We start from the raw sequence: 10,991 nt of genomic DNA on the forward strand, positions 1-10,991 counted from the left end.
GTGTTTTCCTGTAATTCTTTAAGAGATTTTTGTGTTTTCTCTTTCATGAGCTCAGCCTGTTGACCAAAGTTCTCCTGTATTTCTTTAAGAGATTTTTGTGTTTCGTCTTTCATGACCTCAGCCTGTTGAGCAAAGTTCTCCTGTATTTCTTTAAGTGTTTTTTGCATTTCCTCCTTGTTGGCTTTTGTATTCTCCTGGATTTCTTTCAATGATTTTTGTGTTTCCCTTGCAAGGGCTTCTAACTTTTGATCCATTGTCTCCTGAATTTCTTTATGTATGACCTTCATGTGTTCCTGTACCAGCATCATGACCAGTGATTTTAAATCCAAATCTTGTTTTACTGGTGTGATGGGGTATCCAGGACATGTTGGTAGAGGAGAATTGGGTTCAGATGTTGCCATATTGCCTTGATTTCTGTTAGTGACGTTCCTGCGTTTGCCTTTTGCCATCTAGATCTCACTGGTGTTAGTTTATCTTGTCAGTGCTGGACTCACCAGTGCAAGCTGCCCCTTCCCAGTTGGCCTCTGGTGCACAGCTTACCTCCTGCACTGCTTGTAGACAGTGTGCTGCTGCCCAGGCTGTTCAGATCCCAAAGCAGGCACCCGAAGGCTCCTGCTGGGGCCCGCTGGATTCACTGGAGCACACTGACTTCTCCCAGCTGGCCGCCCGGAAGCCCAGCTAGCCACTTGCAGGACTTGGAGATGTAATGCTGCAGCCCAGACTGATCTGGATCCGGAAGCGAAGAGAGTAGAGCTAAGGGCTTCTGCCTGAGGCCTTGCCCCAGATTGTGTCTGTGGAGCAGATGGAGCCCGTGTGCACTCCCAGGGAGTGCCGAGGGTGTATGCTACTGTGACCTCCCCTGTGTTCTGCTCACTCCGCTGGGCAGCCGATCTGCCAACCGGGCTGTCGCACACAAGGTTAGCCTGGCCGCCCAGTCCCTGAGTCCAGGCAAAAGCCTGGGAGGCCAAGGTCCGAGCAAAGTTCCCCTAAGGCTTTGACTGTTAATTGGGTTTGCCAGGTGACTAGGATGGCGGGCGTGTGCGCCCGCGCTCCCTGAAAGCGCCGGGAGAGTCTGCTTTGCTAACAATCACCTGGGCGGGTTGACTCACAGATGGCCCACCAAGCCGCCCAGTTCTTGGGGTCAGTCCTGTGCCTTTTGGGGCCTGGACCCCCGCTTTGTTAGCCTTAGGCTATGCCTGTTACAGGTCTGCCCGCCTGAGCTCTCTGTCGTCCTGCAGGCAAAATGGCGGCGGCGCGCTCGCAGGCCTGGGCAAAAAACCTCCTGGTTGGGTTGGCACCCCGATGGCCCCCCGACCCGCCCAGGGCCTGGGTGCAGGCCAACGCCCGTCGGGCTCAGACCACCGCGGTGTTGGCCTCGGATTATGTTTGTGTACCTTAGTCTGTCCGATTCCTGGAGTACAGAACCAAGATGGATGCTCCTCTCCTGACTGGTGGGAGGCTGAGTTCTCAGAACTGCTGTTTATTTTACACATATGATATGTCCTCCTTCAGAGGATACACTGAAGACAGTTCTATCCTGGGTAATCAGAGTAGTTCTTCAGAGGCTGAAATAATGGGGCAGAAAAAAACCTTAAAGGCACATACCAGTCAGATTCATTAGTGAGAACTGGGGAATTTGGGTTCTTTTTCAGAATATAATGCTTTACAGATTTTGAAATACATGTGCATACGGGCTGCCCACTTTTGGGTTGATCCACCCTAGTCACTGATGAATATTACTTTTTCATAAAATTTGATCTGCCTATGAATATAAGGCCATTTTTGACCTATTTTTTGCTTTTATGACATTATCAAAACACAAGTATTTCTTACAATGTATATTGGATCCTGTACTCCAATAAAAGAGATACATTTCAGTTTTGGTAGAATTTTGTTTCAGTAAAGGCAATACAAAATGAAAACAGACAAAGTTAAAAATACACTTAGCCCACTGAATTCCAAATATAAGCTAATACTTGACTGTGTCCCAATCAACTCCATTAGTCTATGATTGGGCAAAATAAACCAGCACAGTGTCAACCTTACAATAAGTGGAATAACTCATGCAATCCATTGGACATTCAGTAGTATGTAGTATGTTACTGTGCCTCTGAACAGGTAGCAAACAGACTGTGTTGTTGCTGGATACTACTAGCTGCCAGGAGTCATTCTCACTTAGATCTCAAAACCTCCTCCTTCCAGCTCTCTTACATGCTCAAGCTCGCTTTTGGAAGAAGAAATATTAGCTCTCAGGTTTGCAATTATCAAGTTGGTCAGCACATATAGAACTTATGCTGGTTAGAACAAACAGAGCTCACCTGCAGTTAAGTTACTATAACTATCTCTTTCCACTTCACCTCCTCGGGATCATTTTAGTTTGCTAGCTTCCTTGAGGCCCAAGCCAGCTTTGTCATGAGATTCTGAGAGAAAATTCTGAGACTACTTCCTAGAGACAATGTTTAGAGATAGTGCTTACCCCCTGAGAGACTGTTCCCTAGAGACAATGTTTCCCTTCTCATACCCCTTCCCTACATCCTGCTTGCTTTCCTTTATATTGCAGTGTGTAAAACAATAAAGTTTGACAGCTTGATCAGAATCAGACTTGCTGTCCCCTTCTCGTGTCTCTTGTCTCCTCCTCTCCTAGGTGGTCCAAGGACCCTGTTGACTGTCCTGCAGGTCGGGACAACTAGCTAACATCATGAAAAATTATATTGCATATTACTTCCCCAGATTTAGAAAATAGGAGATATTTCCTGTCCAATGTATTTGTTCCACAGCATTTCAACAAGAAAAACTCACAACAAAGATTACCAGAAACCCATGATCATCCTTGTCCCAGTTAGAAGTAGTAATACACTGTGCTTGTAATAGTTCTTCAATTTCCTCTGTAGGTCTAACCAGCGAAATAGGAGTCTAAGAAGACATAGCATCAGTTATAGTGACTTATTTACTTATAGTAAAAGGTTAGGGTGTAGGGAGAGATTTCAGAAGCATCAAGATTAGCATGAGAGAGCTGGAGATGATTCAGTGGTTAAGAGCACTGTTCTTGCAGAGGACTGAAGTTCAGTTCCAGCACCCACTTGAGTACTAGGCACATATGTGGTATATTGCACACATGCAGGCAAAACACACAAATCTACCTTTTAAGATTAAGACAAGAACTGCAATCTTTCTGGCTGTTAGCCATATGCAATAAAATCACCTGTGTACAAAATGCACATGTGGAAGATTCATGAAAGGACTGTCTCCAACTCAGTCCCTTGGAACTTGAACCTAGGTCAAACTGGCACATTTCCAACTTCATTTCATTTTCTACTTGAATAAAATACCCCCTGTATTATCCAGGGATCTCAGTCCAAATTATTGCTTGGAGACAAGAACCTAGAAATTACTGTGAGTGCACTCCGAAATCAGAATTGCATCCATAACAGCCCATGAACAGCCAGCTAGAAGGTACAATCAGGATGTCTTGAGATTCCTTCCTTAGCAAAAGCATCCACTATATCACCTATTCCTTCCTTTCTTGAACCCTTGAAATGGTTATCAAGTTTCCACAAGAGTCTTTAAGTCATCCTCTGTGTCCAGGGGTTTATGTTATTTGGCAGCAGAGAGGACTGAAATTTGTCTCCTGGACAACAGGATATTTAGTCCCAGCAAACAAGCATCTGAATTGGCCACAAGCTTTTAGGCCCACCACACCCTAAATTGACATAGCTGCCCTTGAGAGTCTGTAACTAAACTGCGAGGACTGAACAGATCAGCAATCCCAGTCAAACCTGGGAAGTGTGCAGGGCCATGATTCCTCCCCTCTTAGACTCATGCTTCAAGGACACACTGGCGCATACATGCATGTGCCCTGCCTACAGCCAGCCAGCCACATGGCCAGAGATGATCGTGCTTGTTTAGGAGTGGCTGTGATGGTCCTAGTAGAAAACAAGGATGCTTACATGGTTACTCAGGGGCCCCGATGCCCCACCCCACCTTTTTGAACTTTGCTAGGGTTGTTTTCACCAACCCCCACTTCTTCTTCTTCTTCTTCCTCTTCCTCCTCCTCCTCCTCCTCCTCCTCCTCCTCCTCCTCCTCCTCCTCTTCTTCTTCTTCTTCTCCTTCTTCTCCTTCTTCTCCTTCTTCTCCTTCTTCTCCTTCTTCTCCTTCTTCTCCTTCTTCTCCTTCTTCTCCTTCTTCTCCTTCTTCTCCTTCTTCTCCTTCTTCTCCTTCTTCTCCTTCTTCTCCTTCTTCTCCTTCTTCTCCTTCTTCTCCTTCTTCTCCTTCTTCTCCTTCTTCTCCTTCTTCTCCTTCTTCTCCTTCTTCTCCTTCTTCTCCTCCTTCTCCTCCTTCTCCTCCTTCTTCTCCTTCTTCTCCTTCTTCTCCTTCTTCTCCTTCTTCTCCTTCTTCTCCTTCTTCTCCTTCTTCTCCTTCTTCTCCTTCTTCTCCTTCTTCTCCTTCTTCTCCTTCTTCTCCTTCTTCTCCTTCTTCTCCTTCTTCTCCTTCTTCTCCTTCTTCTCCTTCTTCTCCTTCTTCTCCTTCTTCTCCTTCTTCTCCTTCTTCTCCTTCTTCTCCTTCTTCTCCTTCTTCTCCTCCTTCTCCTCCTTCTCCTCCTTCTCCTCCTTCTCCTCCTTCTCCTCCTTCTCCTCCTTCTCCTCCTTCTCCTCCTTCTCCTCCTTCTCCTCCTTCTCCTCCTTCTCCTCCTTCTCCTCCTTCTCCTCCTTCTCCTCCTTCTCCTCCTTCTTCTTCTTCTTCTTCTTCTTCTTCTTCTTCTTCTTCTTCTTCTTCTTCTTCTTCTTCTTCTTCTTCTTCTTCTTCTTCTTCTTCTTTCTTTTCTCCCTCCCTCCCTCCCCCTCCCTTCTCTCTCTCTCTCTCTCTCTCTCTCTCTCTCTCTCTCTCTCTCTCTCTCTCTCTCTCTCTCACCTACCAGAGCTCTGCTGGGACTACAGGATGAGAATGGTAGATTTAGACAGGGCTCTCATGCCAGCCAGCACTGTGGCAGTTTTTCCCTAAGTCTTCCATCTGTGTCCCGCCTGGAACCCCCGCCCCCCCCCCCAGGAACCCACTCCAGTTCCAGGAATAAAGGGAGCTGGATGCCACTGCCCTTTCCTGCTGTCTTCAAACACTGCTTCTCTTGGTTGTGTCCAGTTTTACAATTTGATCATCAGGACAACAACCCAGCATGGAAAGGGTTTTAACGGTTAGAAGGAACCCATTTCAGTGAGATGCAAACAGCAACAGAGCAGTATGGAAAGGGAAGATAAACCAAACGGTCACTGAAAGCTAAATACCTGAACCCATGTCTGGGAAATGATTCCAGGCACGGTGGGATAATAGGTTCTTCCCATTGTGGTTCCCTCAGAGCCACCCGTGAATTTGCCTCCCTACTCTTCTGTTCTTTAATTCTGCTATGCCCTTACTGATATCAGATTCTTCTTGTCTGTTTGCTGTAGGCAAGACATTCCCTTGAGCATGAGGCCCAAAGAACACCACTACCCACCAAGTTGTACTTTTAATGGTGATATCAAACAAACAGACAAATCCTGGACCAGTGTCACATGCATAAGATAAACAGGTGGGGAACTTTATATATATCTATGCCCAGCGCTTAGAAAGCAGAGGCAGGTGAATCTCTGAGTTTGAGGCCAGCTGCCCCACGAAGTGATTCCCAGGACAGCCAAAGCTACCCAATAAAAGAGGAAAGGAAACAAAGATGGCAATCTTGGTATTCACCTCCCTCGCTCAGATCCAGGATGCTGGAGAGGTCCTGGCAGCAGATGGTGGAGAAAAGCCCAGTAAGTCTTTGTCTTGGAGAGGAAGATGAGTCAGGAAACCATCCATCTTAAATGTTTAAGTGAAAAATATATTAATTTTCCTAAAGCCTCTTTCCCTTGTCTGTCTGCCAGCCAAGGAGTTATCTAACTCCCAGTTCCAAAGTATCAGTAATTTCCTTAATTCTTTAGTCAGGAATGCTAGAAGGGAGCTCTGGTTACTTATCTTCTCCTAAATGAGAACCCCTACTTGAAGGGTACATGTATGGATGAAAACTAAATCTCCCACCCAGATGTTATTAACCTCTTGTGGTGAACAGCTTTGAAACTTATAGATATCTAAATGCTCATCATATCTAATTTCAGTCCATCTCCTAAGTAATATTAAGGCTACTGTTCAGAACTGGACAGCAGCAATAAAGGGCTATTAGGAAAGAACTAGTTCCTTCTGGCCAAAACTCTGGCCCAGAGATTCCAAGCTATCTGAAATATAAAAGTTAATTCACTTGGGCCTGTCAATTACCTGACCAGTGGACCATATCTCAGAAAGGCAGGACCATTCCTAGGAGGGTGAGCTCACCTTAAGTCATGCTAAAGAGTCATGTAAAAAAGTGTCCCCTTTAACAAGACATTCCTACTCTCTAATGTAGACCAACCATGTCAGCCTCTCTGAGGTTCAGCTGGGTCAGCCCACCTTTCTGAGAAAGATATAACTTTTTATTTTTATTTCAGATGCTGGTCATAACCTAAGCATGTGTTTGTTACCATCTTGATAGGGTTTGTTTTCTCTGCCAGTTAAAGAATTAAGAGTAAAGAAAATTCTCAGTGCAACAAAGTAAGCAACAGGGGAAATTTCAGACTCTGCAGGCAGAATCAACTAAAGAAAGGCTCTTACTAGTAGTAACAGACAAACAAAAAGTTGGGAGGCAGGAGGGGGGAACACACAGGAAGACAGGGATCCGGAAACTTTGAAGAGTCTTTTCTAACTTAGGGATGTTCAGTTTGAACACAGTCAGGAAAACTGATAGGCCCATATTTTGGAGTAAATATATGTATTCCATGTTGCTAGGATTTTTCGTTAAAATTCTGATAAGATTGCTTTAATTGGCAGAGCAAACGAACTGGTTCCTGCACCCCAGATAACCGTACGATTGCTACTATGTAACTGCACTTTTCGTATACATCGAAATACACAGAATAACTGTTTTCTCTTGGTATATTTTTCTTTTCTTGGCTTAAAGAATGTATGGACTTAGTGAAAAGGTAGGGAAAGCTTTTGCTTTTTATTTTTATTTTATTTTTTATCTTTCCATTTCACGTTTCTCGTGTGCGACATTAGACCTCTTCTTTCCAGCGGGCCTGCCCTGGCTGGGCATCCCCTTTTCTCTGTGGCAGGTCTAGGAACCCTTTCTCTAAGGTTGTTTCCACGGTACACTAAATCTGACTTTAAACGATCAGTCTCCGGACTCAGTTTCTAGGGGGGGGGGGGAGTGGGAAAGCCCTTCTTTCGAAAAACCAAGTCTAAATTCCGCTTAAATGCAGTTATCAAGATGAGCAGATTTCTGTCTGGGCCGTGAGAGTTACGGCTGCAATATGGCATTTGTGCTCCACTTATTAAATTAAGAGTTTACCGCCATGCTCTACTGTAGGGGGCGGGGTCGGCTCTGATCGCTTATCCAATCAGAAGCGCCGATCGGTGGAGCGGAAGTTCCTCCCCGGCCATCTCTTTCACTTGCCAGACTTGTGTGGGCTGCGGTCACAGGCAGCTGTCCGGGGTCCTTGCTGTGTGGCTACCAACACCACGATCATTCCTACCGGCCCCAGGGAGCCTCGGGCTCAGATATGGTAAGTGTCCTTGCGGCCGGCTGTCCAATCAGAAACGCCGGAGGACGGCGGATATGGCTCGCCCGCCATCTTTCTTCCTGGCACGGTCCAGTCCGCTGAGAGGGCTGCAGCGTACGGTCAAGCAGCCTCTTTGGCTCGGCGGCAGCTGATCTCTGGAACCCTCTTGAGAGCACAAGAGGGCCCGGGAGCAGAAAAGGTGAACGTCGGGGCAAGTGTAGGAGGCGCCGGGTCTTCCCTGGGTAGATTCCTCTGTCCTGCATCCCACCTTGGCTTTGGGTGCTGCGGGATTCATGGTTCCTCTGCCCTCTAGGTGGCGGGATCCCGGCGGCCAACCCCAAGTCTTGCAGAGCCCTGTGCTCCCGTCTCCCCAGCGAGACGCCTCCTGAGAAGTCTATGTAGTTGAGCATGTTAACGTATGCCCACAGCACCAGCCCGTGCGAGATGAAGACGAATTGAAGCCCGGTTTGGATTGTATGCCACGTTCTGAGCCAACCAGAGCTAGGTGCAAGAGTGTCTCAAAGACCAAACCAGACCAAAACCAAAACAAAGTGATGTAGACATTCAGTGTTTTCAAATGAGTTAACTTGGAAATAGATTAAGAAACACCGTATCCAGCCAGTTGCCCTGGTGCATTATAATACACGATGGCCCTCTTCTACAGTGATTTGTTGTTCAACTTTTACTGGAGTAAAGGAAAATGGAGTAAAATAATGGGAACTATATTTACTAAATTTTTGCTTACCAATTAACCATAAAAAAATGTCTAACTTCGCTTGGTGTGTTGGGCCATGTCTTTAATCTTAGTTTCAGAAGACTGAGGCTAGTGGATGTCTGTGTTTCAAGGCCAGACCTAGGGACCGCAGGCCTAAATGGCAAGGTAAAGGCCCGTGCAGGCTGCAGAATGAATTCAGTAGTCACCAGCATGGGCGACTTAGAGCATGTTGTCAAATAAAAGGAGCTGGGGTTGTCTTGTAGTGGCAGAGAATATTTGCTTGAACTAGATTCAATACATAGCACCATAGGCAAGGCAAAAAGAAGTTTTTAAACACGGATGGAATAAATACTTTGCAAGATGTTGGGGTAACAGCTGATACAAAAACCATGGTCTTCTCATGGAGTTGTTGTTAAAACAGAGGCTCCTTTGCTTGCCTGGAACTTACTATGAAGATCAGGCAGACCTGGAATTCATAGATATTTACTTGTCTCTGCTTCGGGGGTGCTGGGAATAAAGCTATATGCCACAAAACTCTGCCAGGAGTTTTTAATACCCGTGTGTGAATGTCTAATGCCCCCAGTCATCTGAGAAGTTAATTCTGAAACCCCGACCTTTCAGGATAAGGTGGCATAGCTTGTGATCCCAACTCTTGGAAGGAAAAAAAAAATCGCAAGTTAAGGCTAACCTAGGTTTCATAGTGAGATCCCATCTCAAATAAATAAATAAATGAATAAATAAATAAATGAATAAATAACCATAGCCAGAGTCCAGCTGGTAGATGGACAGACACTACCAAAGCTGCCCAGTTAGCATGTGGGCGAGGATACCCTGCAATGGGAGCCATGGGTATGACCCATAATATAACCGAAAGAAGTATACCCAGACCCACAGTTCCATTTCTTTTTTCTTTTTTAGATTATTTATTATATGTAAGAACACTGTAGCTGTCTTCAGATACACCGGAAGAGGACATCAGATCTGATTACGGATGGTTGTGAGCCACCATGTGGTTGCTGGGATTTGAACTCACAACCTTGAGAAGAGCAGTTAACCATTGAGCCATCTCTCCAGTCTCACAGTTCCATTTCTAGTTCTAGAAATTTATGGCAGAGTCCCCATGTGTCCTAAATAAGGATACGAGGACAAAGTGGGACATTTACTACTGTCAACAGGATGGTATCAGTCAGTCATCCATTTGTAAAATCAAAGAAGGGACTTAAGGAGCGTGAATGATGGCAGGTGATAGTACAGTACAGAAGTCTGAATTCAATCTTTTTAGCCTGAAAGTGGTGGTGCACTCCTTTAGTCACAGCTTTTGGGAGGCAGAGGCAGGTGACTTTGTTAAAGTTCAAGGCCAGCTGGGTCTATATAGACTGTCTCAAAAAAAAGTTGTTTTTTTTTTTTTCCTCTCTGCACACTCAGTGTGGACATAAGTGAAAGTATCATCATTTCTGTTTATGTATCTGATATCTATATAGCATGTTCCAGATCAGCCAGGCATACATAGAGAGACCCTGTCTCAAAAAAAAAGAAAAGAAAAGAAAAGAAAAGAAAGAAAGAAAGAAAGAAAGAAAGAAAGAAAGAAAGAAAGGTTTATATACTTCACAAGTCCAGGTTATAGTCTGTCACTGCAGAAAAGAACTTGGAATAATGTTACCCACTTTTAGGCTGGGTTTTCTCACATCAGTTAACACAACCAAGATATTCCCTCACAAATATGGCCACGAACCAACCCGATATGGATAGCCCCACATTGAGACTTGGTTCCTGGGTAATTACAGATTTTGTAACATTGGCAATTAAAGCTAAGTAACAATTCCCTTAAACAGAACGTTGACAGAAAAAACAAAACAAAACAAAGAACAGTGAAGGCTGTACTGAAGAGATTTTTGATAAGCGATGATGTCTGATTAGAAATGGGAAATTGCCATCCTCACTACAAAGTAATTAAAAGGCTGAGTTACTTTCGTGCCCAGGGACAGCATGGAGGGCAGACCTTCAGTGATGAATTGATATATTTGGAATAAAAAGGTCTCTCAGCTACAGTGTTTGGGTGGCTGCATGGCTTCCCTTACTGGTAAATGAAAATGAAGACGTGAGTGTGCCAAGGTATGGCTGGGGAGAAGGGCTTTATTGTAGAAATGAGAGGAGTTTAGCCAGATGCAACTGGCTAGGTCCAGACTGAACCTGGCCATTAGGCGTGGGGGGGTTGGGGGGTGGGTAGCAGAGCAAGAGAGGAAGAGATGAGCCCCAAGAGGGCAAAGAGGCCAAGGGCAAGCCAACCAGGAGCCAAAACGCCAAGAGAACACATTGCCAAGATGGTTTGTATAGGATCAGAAGCTGGGGACGGGAAGGGAGGCGCAGCCCCTGGGCTGATTGGTCCCAGGCTTCTCTGGGGCCTGATAACTGGCTTCTACGGAAATGCAAGAGGAAAGAACGGGCATAAAACCTATTTCTGTAATCAAAGGGGGAGTTGAAAATTTTCTGCTTAACCCTATAACATATCATAAAGTATACTTTGAGGAGAATAGCAAGTCGTGACCAAGCCACCTTACCTTGTAGAGTGGGCTAGAAGGAAGCCTGGTGCTATCCGTGAAAGATGTGGGAAAATGACCTGGGAAGGCAGTTTGCAGATCTTCAAAGCTCTCCTTCCCATATTTGCAAAAAGCGGGTT

General features: G+C 45.3%; 1 long non-coding RNA gene across 1 annotated transcript; it reads left to right on the top strand.

Annotated features, from left to right (window-relative positions):
- Positions 1 to 7,450: 7,450 nt before the first annotated feature.
- LOC127670407 (uncharacterized) lies at positions 7,451 to 8,373 on the top strand. Its single transcript, XR_007974568.1, has 2 exons — positions 7,451 to 7,602; positions 7,913 to 8,373. It is a non-coding gene; the product is annotated as an uncharacterized LOC127670407 (long non-coding RNA).
- The last annotated feature ends 2,618 nt before the right edge of the window (positions 8,374 to 10,991 follow it).

This window comes from Apodemus sylvaticus, chromosome 20 (genome assembly GCF_947179515.1).
Source record: "Apodemus sylvaticus chromosome 20, mApoSyl1.1, whole genome shotgun sequence".
Taxonomy (NCBI): domain Eukaryota; kingdom Metazoa; phylum Chordata; class Mammalia; order Rodentia; family Muridae; genus Apodemus; species Apodemus sylvaticus.